Genomic DNA, 18,555 nt, shown 5'->3' with positions numbered 1-18,555 from the left:
TCCCTGCGATCGCTAACAGTTTTTTTGGTAGCGTTTTGGTGAACTGGCAAGCACCAGTGGCCTAGTACACCCCGGTCGTAGTCAAACCAGCACTACAGTAACACGTGGTGACGTGGCGAGTCCCATAAGTGCAGTTCAAGCTGGTGAGGTGGCAAGCACAAGTAGTGTCCCGCTGCCACCAAAAAGACAAACACAGGCCCGTCGTGCCCATAATGCCCTTCCTGCTGCATTCGCCAATCCTAATTGGGAACCCACCACTTCTGCAGCGCCCGTACTCTCCCCATTCACATCCCCAACCAAATGCAGTCGGCTGCATGAGAGGCATTTTATTTATGTCCTCCCGAGTACCCCTACCCAGCGAACCCCCCCAAAAAAGATGTTGTGTCTGCAGCAAGCGCGGATATAGGCGTGACACCCGCTATTATTGTCCCTCCTGTCCTGACAATCCTGGTCTTTGCATTGGTGAATGTTTTGAACGCTACCATGCACTAATTGAGTATTAGCGTAGGGTACAGCATTCCACAGACTAGGCACACTTTCACAGGGTCTCCCAAGATGCCATCGCATTTTGAGAGACCCGAACCTGGAACCGGTTACAGTTATAAAAGTTAGTTACAAAAAAAGTGTAAAAAAAAAAAAAAAATATATAAAATTAAAAAAAATAGTTGTCGTTTTATTGTTCCCTCTCTCTCTATTCTTTCTATTGTTCTGCTCTTTTTTACTGTATTCTATTCTGCAATGTTTTATTGTTATTATGTTTTATCATGTTTGCTTTTCAGGTATGCAATTTTTTATACTTTACCGTTTACTGTGCTTTATTGTTAACCATTTTTTTGTCTTCAGGTACGCCATTCACAACTTTGAGTGGTTATACCAGAATGATGCCTGCAGGTTTAGGAATCATCTTGGTATCATTCTTTTCAGCCAGCGGTCGGCTTTCATGTAAAAGCAATCCTAGCAGCTAATTAGCCTCTAGACTGCTTTTACAAGCCGTGGGAGGGAATGCCCCCCCCCCCCCCCCCCCACCGTCTTCCGTGTTTTTCTCTGGCTCTCCTGTCTCAACAGGGAACCTGAAAATGCAGCCGGTGATTCAGCCAGCTGACCATAGAGCTGATCAGAGACCAGAGTGGCTCCAAACATCTCTATGGCCTAAGAAACCGGAAGCTACGAGCATTTTATGACTTAGATTTCGCCGGATGTAAATAGCGCCATTGGGAAATTTGGGAAGCATTTTATCACACCGATCTTGGTGTGGTCAGATGCTTTGAGGGCAGAGGAGAGATCTAGGGTCTAATAGACTCAAATTTTTTCAAAAAAGAGTACCTGTCACTACCTATTGCTATCATAGGGGATATTTACATTCCCCGAGATAACAATAAAAATGATTAAAAAAAAAAAAAAATGAAAGGAACAGTTTAAAAATAAGATAAAAAATCAAAAAAATAATAAAGAAAAAAAACAAACAAAAGAAAAGCACCCCTGTCGCCCCCTGCTCTCGCGCTAAGGCGAACGCAAGCGGCGGTCTGTCGTCAAAAGTAAACAGCAATTGCACCATGCATGTGAGGTATCACCGCGAAGGTCAGATCGAGGGCAGTAATTTTTGCAGTAGACCTCCTCTGTAAATCTAAAGTGGTAACCTGTAAAGGCTTTTAAAGGCTTTTAAAAATGTATTTATTTTGTTGTCACTGCACGTTTGTGCGCAATTGTAAAGCATGTCATGTTTGGTATCCATGTACTCGACCTAAGATCATCTTTTTTATTTCATCAAACATTTGGGCAATATAGTGTGTTTTAGTGCATTAAAATTTAAAAAAGTGTGTTTTTTTCCCCAAAAAATGCTTTTGAAAAATCGCTGCGCAAATACTGTGTGAAAAAAAAAATGAAACACCCACCATTTTAATCTGTAGGGCATTTGCTTTAAAAAAATATATAATGTTTGGGGGTTCAAAGTAATTTTCTTGCAAAAAAAAAATAACTTTTTCATGTAAACAATAAGTGTCAGAAAGGGCTTTGTCTTTAAGTGGTTAGAAGAGTGAGTGATGTGTGACATAAGCTTCTAAATGTTGTGCATAAAATGCCAGGACAGTTCAAAACCCCCCAAATGACCCCATTTTGGAAAGTAGACACCCCAAGCTATTTGCTGAGAGGCATGTCGAGTCCATGGAATATTTTATATTGCGACACAAGTTGCGGGAAAGAGACAAATTTTTTTTTTTTTGCACAAAATTGTCACTAAATGATATATTGCTCAAACATGCCATGGGAATATGTGAAATTACACCCCAAAATACATTCTGCTGCTTCTCCTGAGTACGGGGATACCACATGTGTGAGACTTTTTGGGAGCCTAGCCGCGCACGGGACCCCGAAAACCAAGCACCGCCTTCAGGCTTTCTAAGGGCGTGAATTTTTGATTTCACTCTTCACTGACTATCACAGTTTCGGAGACCATGGAATGCCCAGGTGGCACAAAACCCCCCCAAATGACCCCATTTTGGAAAGTGGAACACCCCAAGCAATTTGCTGAGCGGTATAGTGAGTATTTTGCAGACCTCACTTTTTGTCACGAAGTTTTGAAAATTGAAAAAAGAAAAAAAAAATGTTTTTTCTTGTCTTTCTTCATTTTCAAAAACAAATGAGAGCTGCAAAATACTCATCATGCCTCTCAGCAAATAGCTTGGGGTGTCTACTTTCCAAAATGGGGTCATTTGGGGGGGGTTTGTGCCACCTGGGCATTCCATGGCCTCCGAAACTGTGATAGGCAGTGAAGAGTGAAATCAAAAATTTTCACCCTTATGCCGCGTACACACGGTCGGACTTTCCGGCATACTTGGTCCGGCGGACCAGAGTGTGCCGGACAATCCGCCCGTGTGTGGGCGGCGGCGGACTTTTCCGGCGGACTTCTTCCCAAAAGCCCGCCGGACCTAGATTTCAAACATGTTTGAAATCTTTCCGTCGGACTCAGTTTCGGGCGGAAAGTCCGCTCGTGTGTGTGCTGGTCCGACGGAAAGCCCGCTCGTGTGTAGGCTGGTCCGACAGACCAAATACGACACGAGGGGATGGTATTGCATCTCGCGCTCGCTGCAATAGGAAAAACAAATCTTCCTATTGCGGCGAGCGCGGGGCATACCAGGCCCTTAGGTCTGGTATGGATTATAAAGGGGAACCCCGCTACGCCGAAAAAACGGCGTGGGGTCCCCCTAAAATCCATACCAGACCCCGATCAGAGCACGCAGCCTGGCCGGTCAGGAAAGGGGGTGGGGACGAGCGAGCGCCCCCCCCCTCCTGAACCGTACCAGGCCGCATGCCCTCAACATGGGGGGTGGGTGCTTTGGGGGAGGGGGGCGCCCTGCGCCCCCCCCCCCCCAAAGCACCTTGTCCCCATGTTGATGAGGACAAGGGCCTCTTCCCGACAACCCTGGCCGTTGGTTGTCGGGGTCTGCGGGCGGGGGCTTATCGGAATCTGGGAGCCCCCTTTAATAAGGGGGCCCCCAGATCCCGGCCCCCCACCCTATGTAAATGAGTATGGGGTACATGGTACCCCTACCCATTTACCTAGGAAAAAAGTGTAAGTAATAAAACACACTACACAGGTTTTTAAAATATTTTATTAAACAGCTCCGGGGGGGGATCTTCCTCCGGCTTCGGGGGTCTTCTTCCGGCTTCGGGGGTCCCTCCGCTTCATCTTCTCCCGGCGTCCGGTTGGTTCTTCTCCGCTCTCCGGCCTCTTCTCCCGGTGTCGCAGGTCTTCGGCCGGCCCCTCCGCTCTCTTCATGTAGCTCTATTGCGAGCGGAGGTCCGGACTTCTTGGCTTCTTGGCTTCTTGGCTTGGCTTGGCTTGGCTTCTCTTCTCTTCCCCCAGATGTTGACACGACGCTCTCTCCGGCTGGACTGGTTTCTGAGGGCTGCGTTGTGACTTATATAGGCGGAGACCCCGCCCCCATATGATGTCACAGTCCCTGGGCATGCTGGGACTGTGACGTTTTAGGGGCGTGGTCGACCACGCCCCCCGACCACGCCCCCTAAAACGTCACAGTCCCAGCATGCCCAGGGACTGTGACATCATATGGGGGCGGGGTCTCCGCCTATATAAGTCACAACGCAGCCCTCAGAGACCAGTCCAGCCGGAGAGAGCGTCGTGTCAACATCTGGGGGAAGAGAAGAGAAGAGAAGCCAAGAAGCCAAGAAGCCAAGAAGCCAAGAAGTCCGGACCTCCGCTCGCAATAGAGCTACATGAAGAGAGCGGAGGGGCCGGCCGAAGACCTGCGACACCGGGAGAAGAGGCCGGAGAGCGGAGAAGAACCAACCGGACGCCGGGAGAAGATGAAGCGGAGGGACCCCCGAAGCCGGAAGAAGACCCCCCCCCCCGGAGCTGTTTAATAAAATATTTTAAAAACCTGTGTGGTGTGTTTTATTACTTACACTTTTTTCCTAGGTAAATGGGTAGGGGTACCATGTACCCCATACTCATTTACATAGGGTGGGGGGCCGGGATCTGGGGGCCCCCTTATTAAAGGGGGCTCCCAGATTCCGATAAGCCCCCGCCCGCAGACCCCGACAACCAACGGCCAGGGTTGTCGGGAAGAGGCCCTTGTCCTCATCAACATGGGGACAAGGTGCTTTGGGGGGGGGGGCGCAGGGCGCCCCCCTCCCCCAAAGCACCCACCCCCCATGTTGAGGGCATGCGGCCTGGTACGGTTCAGGAGGGGGGGGGGGGCGCTCGCTCGTCCCCACCCCCTTTCCTGACCGGCCAGGCTGCGTGCTCGGATCGGGGTCTGGTATGGATTTTAGGGGGGACCCCACGCCGTTTTTTCGGCGTAGCGGGGTTCCCCTTTATAATCCATACCAGACCTAAGGGCCTGGTATGCCCCGCGACGGGGCTCGCAAGGTGTCAATCTAGCCGATAAAAGCGGCAAGATTGACATCCTTTTCTAGTCCCGTCGCACCTGAGTCACGTTCAAAATGAACGGACTTGTCCGTGTGTGGGCAAGTCCGTTCATTCTGAAAGTCCGCCGGAACTCCGGCGAAAGTCCGTCGGAAAGACGGGCGGACTTAGCCCGCCGGAAAATCCCGGCGTGTGTGGGCAAGTCCGTTCGTTTTAAAGTCCGGCGCACCTGGCGGACAAAGTCCGTCGGAAAGTGTGCCGGACCAAGTAGGATAGAAAGTCCGCTCGTGTGTACGCGGCATTAGAAATCCTGAAGGCGGTGATTGGTTTTCGGGGCCCCGTACGCGACTAGGCTCCCAAAAAGTCCCACACATGTGGTATCCCCATACTCAGGAGAAGCAGCTAAATGTATTTTGGGGTGCAATTCCACATATGCCCATGGCCTGTGTGAGCAATATATCATTTAGTGACAACTTTGTGCAAAAAAAAAAAAAAAATGTGTCACTTTCCCGCAACTTGTGTCAAAATATAAAATATTCCATGGACTCAATATGCCTCTCAGCAAATAGCTTGGGGTGTCTACTTTCCAAAATGGGGTCATTTGGGGGGGTTTTGTGCCACCTGGGCATTCCATGGCCTCCGAAACTGTGATAGGCAGTGAAGAGTGAAATCATAAATTTACACCCTTAGAAATCCTGAAGGCGGTGATTGGTTTTCGGGGTCCCGTACGCGGCTAGGCTCCCAAAAGGTCCCACACATGTGGTATCCCCATACTCAGGAGAAGCAGCAGAATGTATTTTGGGGTGCAATTTCACATAGGCCCATGGCCTGTGTGAGCAATATATCATTTAGTGACAACTTTTTGTAAATATTTTTTTTTTTTTGTCATTATTCAATCACTTGGGACAAAAAAAAAAAATATTCAATGGGTTCAACATGCCTCTCAGCAATTTCCTTGGGGTGTCTACTTTCCAAAATGGGGTCATTTGGGGGGTTTTGTACTGCCCTGCCATTTTAGCACCTCAAGAAATGACAGTCATAAACTAAAAGCTGTGTAAATTACAGAAAATGTACCCTAGTTTGTAGACGCTATAACTTTTGCGCAAACCAATAAATATACGCTTATTGACATTTTTTTTACCAAAGACATGTGGCCGAATACATTTTGGCCTAAATGTATGACTAAAATTGAGTTTATTGGATTTTTTTTATAACAAAAAGTAGAAAATATCATTTTTTTTCAAAATCTTCGGTCTTTTTCCATTTATAGCGCAAAAAATAAAAACGGCAGAGGTGATCAAATACCATCAAAAGAAAGCTCTATTTGTGGGAAGAAAAGGACGCAAATTTTGTTTGGGTACAGCATTGCATGACCGCGTAATTAGCAGTTAAAGCGACGCAGTGCCAAATTGGAAAAAGACCTCTGGTCCTTATGCCGCGTACACACGGTCGGACTTTCCGGCATACTTGGTCCGGCGGACCAGAGTGTGCCGGACAATCCGCCCGTGTGTGGGCGGCGGCGGACTTTTCCGGCGGACTTCTTCCCAAAAGCCCGCCGGACCTAGATTTTAAACATGTTTGAAATCTTTCCGTCGGACTCAGTTTCGGGCGGAAAGTCCGCTCGTGTGTGTGCTGGTCCGACGGAAAGCCCGCTCGTGTGTAGGCTGGTCCGACAGGCCAAATACGACACGAGGGGATGGTATTGCATCTCGCGCTCGCTGCAATAGGAAAAACAAATCTTCCTATTGCGGCGAGCGCGGGGCATACCAGGCCCTTAGGTCTGGTATGGATTATAAAGGGGAACCCCGCTACGCCGAAAAAACGGCGTGGGGTCCCCCTAAAATCCATACCAGACCCCGATCCGAGCACGCAGCCTGGCCGGTCAGGAAAGGGGGTGGGGACGAGCGAGCGCCCCCCCCCCTCCTGAACCGTACCAGGCCGCATGCCCTCAACATGGGGGGTGGGTGCTTTGGGGGAGGGGGGCGCCCTGCGCCCCCCCCCCCAAAGCACCTTGTCCCCATGTTGATGAGGACAAGGGCCTCTTCCCGACAACCCTGGCCGTTGGTTGTCGGGGTCTGCGGGCGGGGGCTTATCGGAATCTGGGAGCCCCCTTTAATAAGGGGGCCCCCAGATCCCGGCCCCCCACCCTATGTAAATGAGTATGGGGTACATGGTACCCCTACCCATTTACCTAGGAAAAAAGTGTAAGTAATAAAACACACTACACAGGTTTTTAAAATATTTTATTAAACAGCTCCGGGGGGGGGATCTTCCTCCGGCTTCGGGGGTCTTCCTCCGGCTTCGGGGGTCCCTCCGCTTCATCTTCTCCCGGCGTCCGGTTGGTTCTTCTCCGCTCTCCGGCCTCTTCTCCCGGTGTCGCAGGTCTTCGGCCGGCCCCTCCGCTCTCTTCATGTAGCTCTATTGCGAGCGGAGGTCCGGACTTCTGGGCTTCTTGGCTTCTTGGCTTCTTGGCTTCTCTTCTCTTCTCTTCCCCCAGATGTTGACACGACGCTCTCTCCGGCTGGACTGGTCTCTGAGGGCTGCGTTGTGACTTATATAGGCGGAGACCCCGCCCCCATATGATGTCACAGTCCCTGGGCATGCTGGGACTGTGACGTTTTAGGGGGCGTGGTCGACCACGCCCCCTAAAACGTCACAGTCCCAGCATGCCCAAGGACTGTGACATCATATGGGGGCGGGGTCTCCGCCTATATAAGTCACAACGCAGCCCTCAGAGACCAGTCCAGCCGGAGAGAGCGTCGTGTCAACATCTGGGGGAAGAGAAGAGAAGCCAAGAAGCCAAGAAGCCCAGAAGCCCAGAAGCCCAGAAGTCCGGACCTCCGCTCGCAATAGAGCTACATGAAGAGAGCGGAGGGGCCGGCCGAAGACCTGCGACACCGGGAGAAGAGGCCGGAGAGCGGAGAAGAACCAACCGGACGCCGGGAGAAGATGAAGCGGAGGGACCCCCGAAGCCGGAAGAAGACCCCCGAAGCCGGAGGAAGATCCCCCCCCCGGAGCTGTTTAATAAAATATTTTAAAAACCTGTGTAGTGTGTTTTATTACTTACACTTTTTTCCTAGGTAAATGGGTAGGGGTACCATGTACCCCATACTCATTTACATAGGGTGGGGGGCCGGGATCTGGGGGCCCCCTTATTAAAGGGGGCTCCCAGATTCCGATAAGCCCCCGCCCGCAGACCCCGACAACCAACGGCCAGGGTTGTCGGGAAGAGGCCCTTGTCCTCATCAACATGGGGACAAGGTGCTTTGGGGGGGGGGCGCAGGGCGCCCCCCTCCCCCAAAGCACCCACCCCCCATGTTGAGGGCATGCGGCCTGGTACGGTTCAGGAGGGGGGGGGGCGCTCGCTCGTCCCCACCCCCTTTCCTGACCGGCCAGGCTGCGTGCTCGGATCGGGGTCTGGTATGGATTTTAGGGGGACCCCACGCCGTTTTTTTGGCGTAGCGGGGTTCCCCTTTATAATCCATACCAGACCTAAGGGCCTGGTATGCCCCGCGACGGGGCTAGCAAGGTGTCAATCTCGCCGATAAAAGCGGCAAGATTGACATCCTTTTCTAGTCCCGTCGCACCTGAGTCACGTTCAAAATGAACGGACTTGTCCGTGTGTGGGCAAGTCCGTTCATTCTGAAAGTCCGCCGGAACTCCGGCGAAAGTCCGTCGGAAAGACGGGCGGACTTAGCCCGCCGGAAAATCCCGGTGTGTGGGCAAGTCCGTTCGTTTTAAAGTCCGGCGCACCTGGCGGACAAAGTCCGTCGGAAAGTGTGCCGGACCAAGTAGGATAGAAAGTCCGCTCGTGTGTACGCGGCATTAGGCAGCATAATGGTCCGGTGCTCAAGTGGTTAACTACAGGTGTTTTGTGTTAGGTGTTTGATTTGATATACGCCTTTAAATAGCTTGTATTGTGAGCATTTCAATTGTTGTGAACAAGCTCGTTTTTTTTCGTGAGAAACGCGTCAACTGATCATCATTGCAATTTTTTCTGGCTCATGACAATAAAGAGATTTCTACAGCATTTCTACTGGCATCATGTCACACAGAACACTGAGGATATGATTTAAATAGGCATCATGGCCCCGACCTTTGAGGAGGCCTCATCATAACACCCTTAATTTATAGTTTATTTATGCAGGTCACTTGTCTCTGTATTTCTAAGGATCACACTGTTAAAGCTATGAGCCCCTTAAGTAATAACTTACACCAGGCTATGAACTCTCCCAGTGGTATGACACTCATGCTTGGTGATTGGCCCTGCGCTATCATGTGTGGTGAGTCACATGCTCCTTCATACTCGGAGGTACTTGGCATTTTCTCTACTCCAAGTATGTAAATGCAGCAGTGGGGTAACAATAGAAAGGTGAGCATGTATGCTGGGTGGGGGGGAATATAAGCAAACCTGTTGCTTTGCCCTGCATTAGGTAAGATTTGAGGTAGACTAGCTCAGCTCTCCACATAATTGTTTTCTATGTGCCTCGTTCATACCACAACAGAGTGGAGAAGTGTGGAGCAGAGAGGTTCAGCATGTTTGCATTTTTCCACACCATACTGAAGCTCATCTGAAGTCTCCATCAGTCATCACACTGAAGCTCAAATGTCATTTAGTGACATTTCAATAAAGTTTAAAAAAAAAAATTAAACAGTGCCTTGCATTGTAAAAATGCCAGAAATAGCCTATGCATAATGAACATGGTATAGATAACTCCAGTAATTACAAAAAAAAAAAATTGCATATAGTGGGAAAAAGCTAAACAGCACTTCTATCTGTGAGACACAATTGTGATGCAGGGGTTGGTGGAAGAAACTATAGCAGTTTCTTCCACCAACCAGCGGACCAGAATCCGGCACTCTTTTAAATGTCGAATTCAGAAGATTTTTCCAGCAGCAGCTTCTCTGCAATACAGCACTGATTGGCAGCATGGGAAGCAGGGTAGATGAGTATTAATATTTGTAGCACACACCCTAGGGCACATGTGTCAAACATAAGCCCCACAGGCTGAATCTGACCCACCAGGCCAGCTTGAACATGGTGGAACTCCATTTTGCCACCTCTAGCTCTCAACCTCCACTCCCTGCTCACCACTGGCACATTCTGTGTTTACTAGGACAGCTTTTCTCTCAGTGGCTCGTGGTTCTTACAGGTCACTGCCTGACATGGCAGGGAATGTCGGGGATAGGTTCTGATCAATGATCTTTCTGCAAGTGAGAGAGGCAAAGCCACCAACACTGCTTAGAGGTACTAGATCTGGGCCAGGTAGGTGTGATGCGAGGAAGCTTTTTTTTGGGGAGAGGGAGAGATGAGGGCTTTTTTGGGAGATGTGTGCAGAGGTGAGAGAGGGGGAGGAGTTGTGCCGAAATCAGAGCCAAGGAAGAGGACAGGAAGTGAGATGTGGACAGCTATTGAAAGAGAGCTGAACCCTGCACTCTGTGCATAACACAGCCCTAAACTCTGCATGATGTATGTACTGCAGTCCTCAACCCTGCATTCTATACACAACGCACTCCTGAACTTTTCACTCTGTATTTAGTATACTCCTGAACTCTGCACTTTGTATGTTGCGCACCCATAAATCCTTCACCCTGTATGTAGTGCATTCCTCAACCCTGTACTCTGTACACAGCACATCCCTGAACTCTGCGTGCCACATACTTCTGAACGCTGAACTCTTTATTTAGCGTACCCCTAAACCCTTCACTCAGCATGTAGTACACCCCTAAACCATGCACTCTGTATGTAGAGTACTCCTGAACTCTGCACTCTGTATGCCACATACTACTGAACTCTGTACTTAACTCACTCCTGGAATCTTCATACCTAGAGGGTGACTTACTAAAACTAGAGAGTTCAAAATCTGGCGCAGCTGTGCATGGTAGCCAATCAGCTTCTAGCCTCCTTATTCAATTAAGCTTTGACAAAAAACCTGGAAGCTGAATTAATTTCTATGCAGAGCTGCACCAGATTTTTCCCTTTCCAGTTTTAGTAAATCAACCCATAGTCTTACAGCTACAATCAGCCCTTTGAGGGCAACCATAATGGCCCCCCCACCCCAAAGCACTTTCTCCCCATGTTGATGAGGACAAGGGCCTCTTCCCGACAACCCTGGCCGTTGGTTGTCGGGGTCTGCGGGCGGAAGGCTTATCGGAATCCGGGAGCCCCCTTTAAAGAGGGGGCCCCCAGATCCCGGCCCCCCTCCCTATGTGAATGAATATGGGGTACATAGTACCCCTACCCGTTCACCTGCGGAAAAAAGTGTCAATAAAAAAACACACTACAAAGGTTTTTAAAGTAATTTATTAGGCAGCTCCGGGAGTCTTCTTCCGACTTCGGGGGTCTTCTTCCGACTTCCCTGCTCTCTCTGGCCTCTTCTCCCAGTGTCCGGTTCTTCTCCCACTCTCCGGCCTCTTCTCCGGGTGTCCGGTTCTTCTGCCGGGCTCCTCTGCTATCTTCTGCTCTTTTGCCGCTCTTTTGCTAGTGGTGGGCCGGTCTTCTCCATCGTCTTCTTCCCTCTTCTCTTCTTCTGATGTTAACAGGATGCTCTCTCCTGCTGTAATGATGTGTGCAAGGTGCGCGGCGACTTATATAGGCATGGGGCGTGGTCACCGGGTGATGTCACCCGGTGACCCCGCCCCTTATGACGTCACAGTCCCGGGGCATGATGGGACTAAATATTACAGTTAAAGTGGTTGTAGCGGCTAAAGATTTTTTTTACTTTAGTGCATTCTCTGCTCTGTGTCAATAAACACACAGCCTTGTTCGGGATTGAGGCTGCACATGTGTCACTATAGGAAGCGGCTTCCTGTGGTGGCACATGGAGAAGAGGGGAAGCCTGGAGCACTGTGGGCTGGGGGGGTGATCCCAGAAGAGGGGGATCGGTGCTGCTCTGTGCAAAACCATTACACAGAGTAGGTAAGTGTGATACGTTTGTCATTATTATTTTTTTCAAAGAATGTTTACAATCACTTTAACATTATAGCTAGTGCCACAAAAGGAAGTGTGAGTCCAAAGCCGGAGAGAACAGAGCCAGAAACGGTGATGAGTTCCGCTGCCTATGGGAGTCACAGAGAAATATTAAAATTTGGTGAGTATATACAGCCAACTAGCTTTTACATGCTTTGAAAAATAAATTCTCATGGATAGAATGAATCGTGAAGTGAATCTGTAATTTTTCTACGCAGGTCAAAGAAACTTGTTCACTGTTATAGAAAGAAGAAATATCCCCTGACTGGACTTTTAAGGCACTAGAATTCAATTGTATGTAGAAAAGTATACATTTTATCAATAGCGTACATACATCATAAGATACAGAATAAAAAAATATATAGACGGAATGTTAACAATACTGCATGTATGTTTTGACATTCACCACAATGATTGACAGTATTTTCTTATGGTTCACCCTACGCGTTTCGGAGTTTACGAAATCTCCTTCTTTGGGGTATGTGAAAGAGTCAATCATGTGTATGTTTTATGAGACTGTCATATGCATAACATTCCACAAAATATTAAAAACAAGACAGTTGAGCGGAATTGTGTCTTGGATATGCCCGTCTATGGTGTTTTAGTGTGGAAGCAATTTCTGAAGAGTGGCCAAAACAATCCGGGAAGATGTTGAAGTCAAAGAGAGGCGTGACCCTCATAGTAAGAAGATTACCGTTGTTCATTCACGGGTGAGTGTAGCACACTGTCAAGCAAGTGGTCACTTGTACAGTAGTATAGACGACCGTGTAAAGACACACTCTGGCATCCTACCAGATTACAGCCGCGATCAGTTTTAAATGACTTTTTTCCTTTAAAAATGTAATTTTTGCTGTGGTACTGTTGTAAACATGGAAAAACTGTGCCACTTTACAGGCATACTATAGACACCCCCCAGGCATGATATTAAAAGGAATATTCCATTTTTATTGTTTCACTTTAAGCATTATTAAAATCACTGCTCCTGAAAAAAATGATGTTTTTAAAACTTTTTTTGCATTGATACATGTCCCTGGGGCAGGACCCGGGTCCCCAAATACTTTTTATGACAATAACTTACATATAAGCCTTTAAAATGAGCACTTTTTCATCCGTAACAGAGAGGCTCGAGACAACACTATCAGGACGATAAACGTGGTGGCTAGAGCTAAAAGCCTTAACATCCCATTCATCTTGTTGTCGACGGACGCCGAAAAGGCGTTTGACAGGGTGAACTGGACTTTCCTCCTGGCCACACTGCGACGCCTTGGCATGCCAGCCCCCATGTTATCCTGGATTTCTGCCATATATTCCTCTCCCACAGCAACAGTTAAAGTAAATGGGACTACTTCTAACCCCTTCAAGATAAGCAACGGTACGAGGCAGGGATGCCCACTTTCCCCGCTCCTTTTTATAATTTCATTAGAGCCCCTATTACAACATATAAGGAATAACCAGGACATCAGGGGAATCACAACGAGCACTTATCATCATAAAATTGCCGCATACGCGGACGACTTGTTGTTCTACATTTCAGACCCTCACACGACTCTTCCAAACTTACTATCGGCAATACGTAAATACGGGGAATTATCGGATTTCAAAATCAACCTCCAAAAGTCGGAGGCTTTAAACATCACTCTTACCCCTAGTTCCAGGGCCGCCATAAGCAGCAATTTCCCCTTTCGGTGGTCTCCCCAGGCCATTAAATATCTAGGCACAAAAATTCCCTCTGATATACACCTCATTTATCAACTCAACTTTCAACCACTCCTGAGCGTTTTCTCCTCAGATTTAGACAGGTGGAGGGGCCTGGCGGTGTCCTGGTTCGGTAGATGCAATGTTTTAAAAATGAACATCATGCCGAGACTGCTCTACCTCCTTCAGGCATTGCCTGTTAGGATACCACAGGACTTCTTCCGTAAGATACGCTCAATATTTATTAGATATGTCTGGCAGGGCAGACCACCGAGGCTCAAGAGGTCCCTATTGCAGAGGCCAAAACTGAGAGGAGGCATTGGCCTCCCTGACCCAGCTCTATATTACACAGCAGTCCACATGAACAGAGTAGTAGACTGGTGCAGGCACTCAGCATATAAGCTGTGGATTGGGTTAGAACAGGAAACAATCACGTTTCCCATTGAAGGCTTACCATGGAGTGGAACTCACCCTTCCAGATTCTCACCTTCCCACCCATTGCTGGAACCTACTTTGGAAGAACTCTGTAGATACTTCCAACTGGCAGAGACACCTAATTTTCCTTCCCCAATGACACCCATAATCGGACATCCAGATTTCCACCCAGGCCTCTCCGATAGGTCCTTTAGGCTCCACTTGGACCGGAGACTAGTCAGGGCCTCCTCTTTTTGTGGGCCTCTGGAATGGAAGGACCCTTCTAACATCTACCCTAACTTCAACTCCTCCATACTGGGCAGATGGAAGATACTGCAATTGTCACACTTTCTCAGATTTCTTCTGGAGGTCAGCGGTTTCTGTAGACAACCCACATCCTTTGAGGAGCTGTGCATGGGCGAGGAGCCAATTCGGAAATCTCTTTCTCAATCTTATAATATTTTACTGACTCATACATCCCAACAGGATCCCACATACCTAGTGAAGTGGGAGAGAGATTTGAACACTACGTTTACAGAAGACCAAAAGACCTGAATCCTCTTCTTTGCACATAAATCCTCTTTATGTAGCAAATACCAAGAAATTACCTTCAAAATTCTGACACGATGGTACAGGACACCTTCAGTGTTAGCATCCATTTTCCCGGGGCAGAGTCCCCTATGTTGGAGATGTGGCACACAAAATGGCACATTAATCCACATCTTCTGGGAATGTTCGGCCTTGACCCCTTTCTGGAGACAGGTTTTAGGAATCATTCACAAACTCACTGATGTGGATCTTCAGAATAACCCAGCGGCAGTACTCCTGAATCTGACTCCGATGTCTAGTAAGCAGTACCGCAAATCTTTGCTGAAACACCTGTTGAACGCGGCTAGGGCGTGTATCCCCAGCATGTGGAAGCGGCAGTCCCCTCCAACAGTGACACAATGGTTTGGCAGGGTCTGTGATATTCAGCAAATGGAGAGCCTCACAGCTGCCCTTAGGGAAAAAGAGGAGGAACATGGCACCCGTTGGACACATTGGGATATGTTCCGCTTTTCAGACGAATACAACTCTTACACATAGGTACCCGGTTTCTGGGTGCTCTGGGGCCACGGGTCGTCGGCCTCGCTGGGATCCTACAGCCACCCCTCTTTCCTTCATACATTTCTATTTCTGTTTCCCTATTTCCTATTGCTTTCTTCCTTCTTTGGCACCACTGGTGTCCTTTCTCTCTTTTTCCCCACCAGTAGGGGGGAGGGGGAGAGAAAAAACAAAAAAAAAACAAAAAATAACTCCGGATTGCAGTATCCCATTTTGGTACCACTCCTATGTTTGTAGGAGTGAGCGCCATAATTTCTACATAAGACAATGCATAGTATTAATTCACCATAGGAAAGCAGAGCGCTATTTAGACCAGAGGGATAGACTAGCGCTACCCCTCGGGAAGGCATTACATTAGATTGTCAGAGCACCCTCATTTGAATTATGCCTACTGTTTAATCTCAGATAGAGGGCATTCTCCTCAGTACAGAGGAATAAATCAAGCTGGAACCATTAACCTATGACTACTTGCCTCGATAGCACATTTCAAAGGAACCTTGCTTGCTGTTAAACCATTACATAATTGAATTTCTTTTATTTCTTGTGTGTGAAAAATATTAACAGTAGCAGACAAACTGTTATATTGTATTGTTCATTTATATGTATTATCTGCACTCCTTAAATAAAAAAAAAAAATGTAAAATGAGCACTTTTGATTTTTCATGTTAGTGTCCCATAGACTTTAACGGTGTTCCGTGGCTTTCAAATTTGCCAGGTACACCGCATATTGTTCGGTGTTCGCCAAACGTCCAAACAACCAAAGTTCGGCCCGAACTTATGCTCGGGCCGAACCGTTCGCCCATCCCTATTTGTGACATAAAAGTGAATAAGAGAATCTTCCTATAAAAGGTACATAACACATTTCCTAATCCAACGTGCTTCACTAAGACTCCACACCACTCTGTAAAATGTGCTCCCGTCACTGAGTGCAATGCAAGCTCACCTCCTTGTTAGACCCTGCAGGGGGTCAAACATACTTTGCACACAGTGCAATTCTACTTTACAGTAGGTATGGCTCCACAACGATCATCAGCGGTTCTTAGTATACCCTGAGTCAGACACACTCTGCACAAATTGCAATATCCTTCGAATACTTCAAATTTGGCTCCATATTGATCTCCAGCAGTTCCAAAGTGACATAAAAAAATAAAGATTCCACTGCCAAGCTCCACCTTTCCTAGTTACGCCACCATCCTTGTGGCTTCACCTGGAGGAATGAGCCGTGCGGTTAGGGCTGCGTGCATTTATAGATTTGTGGCAATACAGGCATGTAAATTCTGGTTTGCGCATGCGCCATGGGCTCCGGTGATCCCAGAGGTACACGCATGTGCACTATAGTAATCCGATATTTAGAAACAATTTTTCCTTGGGGTACGTGTATGATGAACTTCTGGCAGACCCGCGCAACAGACATATATTAACTAATATAGTGGCAGGGAAGAGGTGGAATAGATATCTCGCCAGATATATGAATGAATAAAATAATAACAAATTGACTAAGGATAAAATCTAAAACACTTGCTACATCTAGCTACAGTACATATAAAAACAACAAGACCATGTGTTAAAAAGGAGTATAAAAGATGGGGGGGGTGGACGAATTAAGTTGACACGGAAGGGTGATGAAGGAAACAGGTGTCAAAAATTATTAATGCACAATACGGACTATGGTTATTAAAACTAATAAAAATATACCGTTAAGGGGACGGGAAAACCACATTTAAAAAAAAAAAGTTAGGGGCTATGGATTGAAGATAACAGTAGATGACAAAATATTCAATAATCACTAATGAAACAATTATTATCAAACTCAGTATTATGACCTGATGGATAAAGGGTCTGCATTTCATGTATCCAGAAGGATTCTCATTGGCTAAGGGCAATGACCTTATAAGTTCCTCTCCAATGGGGATGATATTTCTCTATTCCCCAAAATAAAAGGGAGGAGGGATCTTTGTTATGATGGGTAGCATAATGTTTGGAAATACTATGCTTAGGGTAGCTTTTGATAATATTTTTGACATGTTCCTAAATTCTTTTCCACATTGGTCATTTTGTTCGACCAATGTACTGTATTTGGCAAGGGCATCGGAGGGCATAAACTACCCCTTCTGTTCTGCATGTAATGCAGTCCTTGATTTGGTGCTCATGTAGCTGTAGCTATAAAGGGATACAATTTATCCCTTTTAATATTCTTTTTCTTTGTTCTAATACAAGTATAACATTGTTTACATGGAAAAAACCCTTACCTGCAAAAAACGTAAATTTATTTTTTTTTCTTTTAGGGGGTGGGGGTCTACTATATTTCTTGCTATTGCTATCACGTAATGTTGGGGCTCTTCTGTAAGTAAATTTTGGTTGTGAGGGTAGCACCTGTTTTAAATGTTTATCAGCCATCAAGATGGGCCAATATTTTTTGAAAACCTTTTCTATTTTTGTATGCTGTATTCCATAATTGAGGATGATGGGCATGTTATCTTGGTATAAATCCAATTTCAATTTATCCTCTATTAGAGTTTGTCTATCTATCTGGTCCACTTTTTCTACCATTACAATGGTGGCATTTTCCTCCCACTAAGCCAAAAAAATGTTTTCCATACTCAGTGCAAATGTTGCACCCATTGCAATGCCTTTAATTTGTTTATAGCATGTGTCATCATGCTAAAAGTAATTGTGTTACAGACAGTATTCCAAATTTTCCAACAGATACGCCTGTTGTTTTCTAGGTATTTTTCTTAGGTGTTTTAATGCCCATTGTGTTGCCTTCATTGCCTCCTCATGTCCAATGATTGTATATAATGAATTAACATCAGCTGCAGCTAGTATACAAGGTCCTTCTTCTGTTTGAATTTCTTCTAACAATTGAATAAGGTGCTTCGTATCCCTCTAATATCTCTAGTTTTCCTCACTAAAGGTTGCAAGTGATGATCTAGGTATTGGCCCATCCTGGCTCCGACAGATTCAATTCCATTAACAACGGGATGTCTCGGAGGATTTGTGCTGTCCTTATGTATTTTGGGAACCGTGTAAATATCAGGGATCCTACAAGTGTTTGGAAGAAGATATCTGCTTTCTTTCTTATTCAAAAGACCTCTTTTCCTGCCCTTATCCATTAATTCTTCCAAGTCATTTTTGTAACTCCTTGTAGGGTTACTTCTTAGTGGAAAATATGTCTTGTTATCTTCTAACTGTCTCTTTAATTCCGCCTTATAGGCCTCGTCTGTATGACCAATCCTCCTCCAATGTCCACTGGTCTAATCACAAGGTTTTATGTTTTCTAGACGTTTATATCCAATTTCAATACCTTTAGCTTCTCTTACTTTTCTAAGTTCCATTTTATGTAAATCCTGCGCTACCATTCTTTTGAACACTTCGATATGCCCATTATCACTGACCAGTGAGTTAAATAAAGATTTTTTTCTAAGAGACGTATGTTGGAATTTTCTTTTGGTGCAATTCATAGGTTGAGATAACATGTATTTTTTAA

The sequence above is a fragment of the Aquarana catesbeiana genome, linkage group LG05 (genome assembly GCF_042186555.1).
Source record: "Aquarana catesbeiana isolate 2022-GZ linkage group LG05, ASM4218655v1, whole genome shotgun sequence".
Taxonomy (NCBI): Eukaryota; Metazoa; Chordata; class Amphibia; order Anura; family Ranidae; genus Aquarana; species Aquarana catesbeiana.
The sequence above is the reverse complement of the archived record's forward strand: the minus strand, read 5'-3'. Positions refer to the sequence as shown.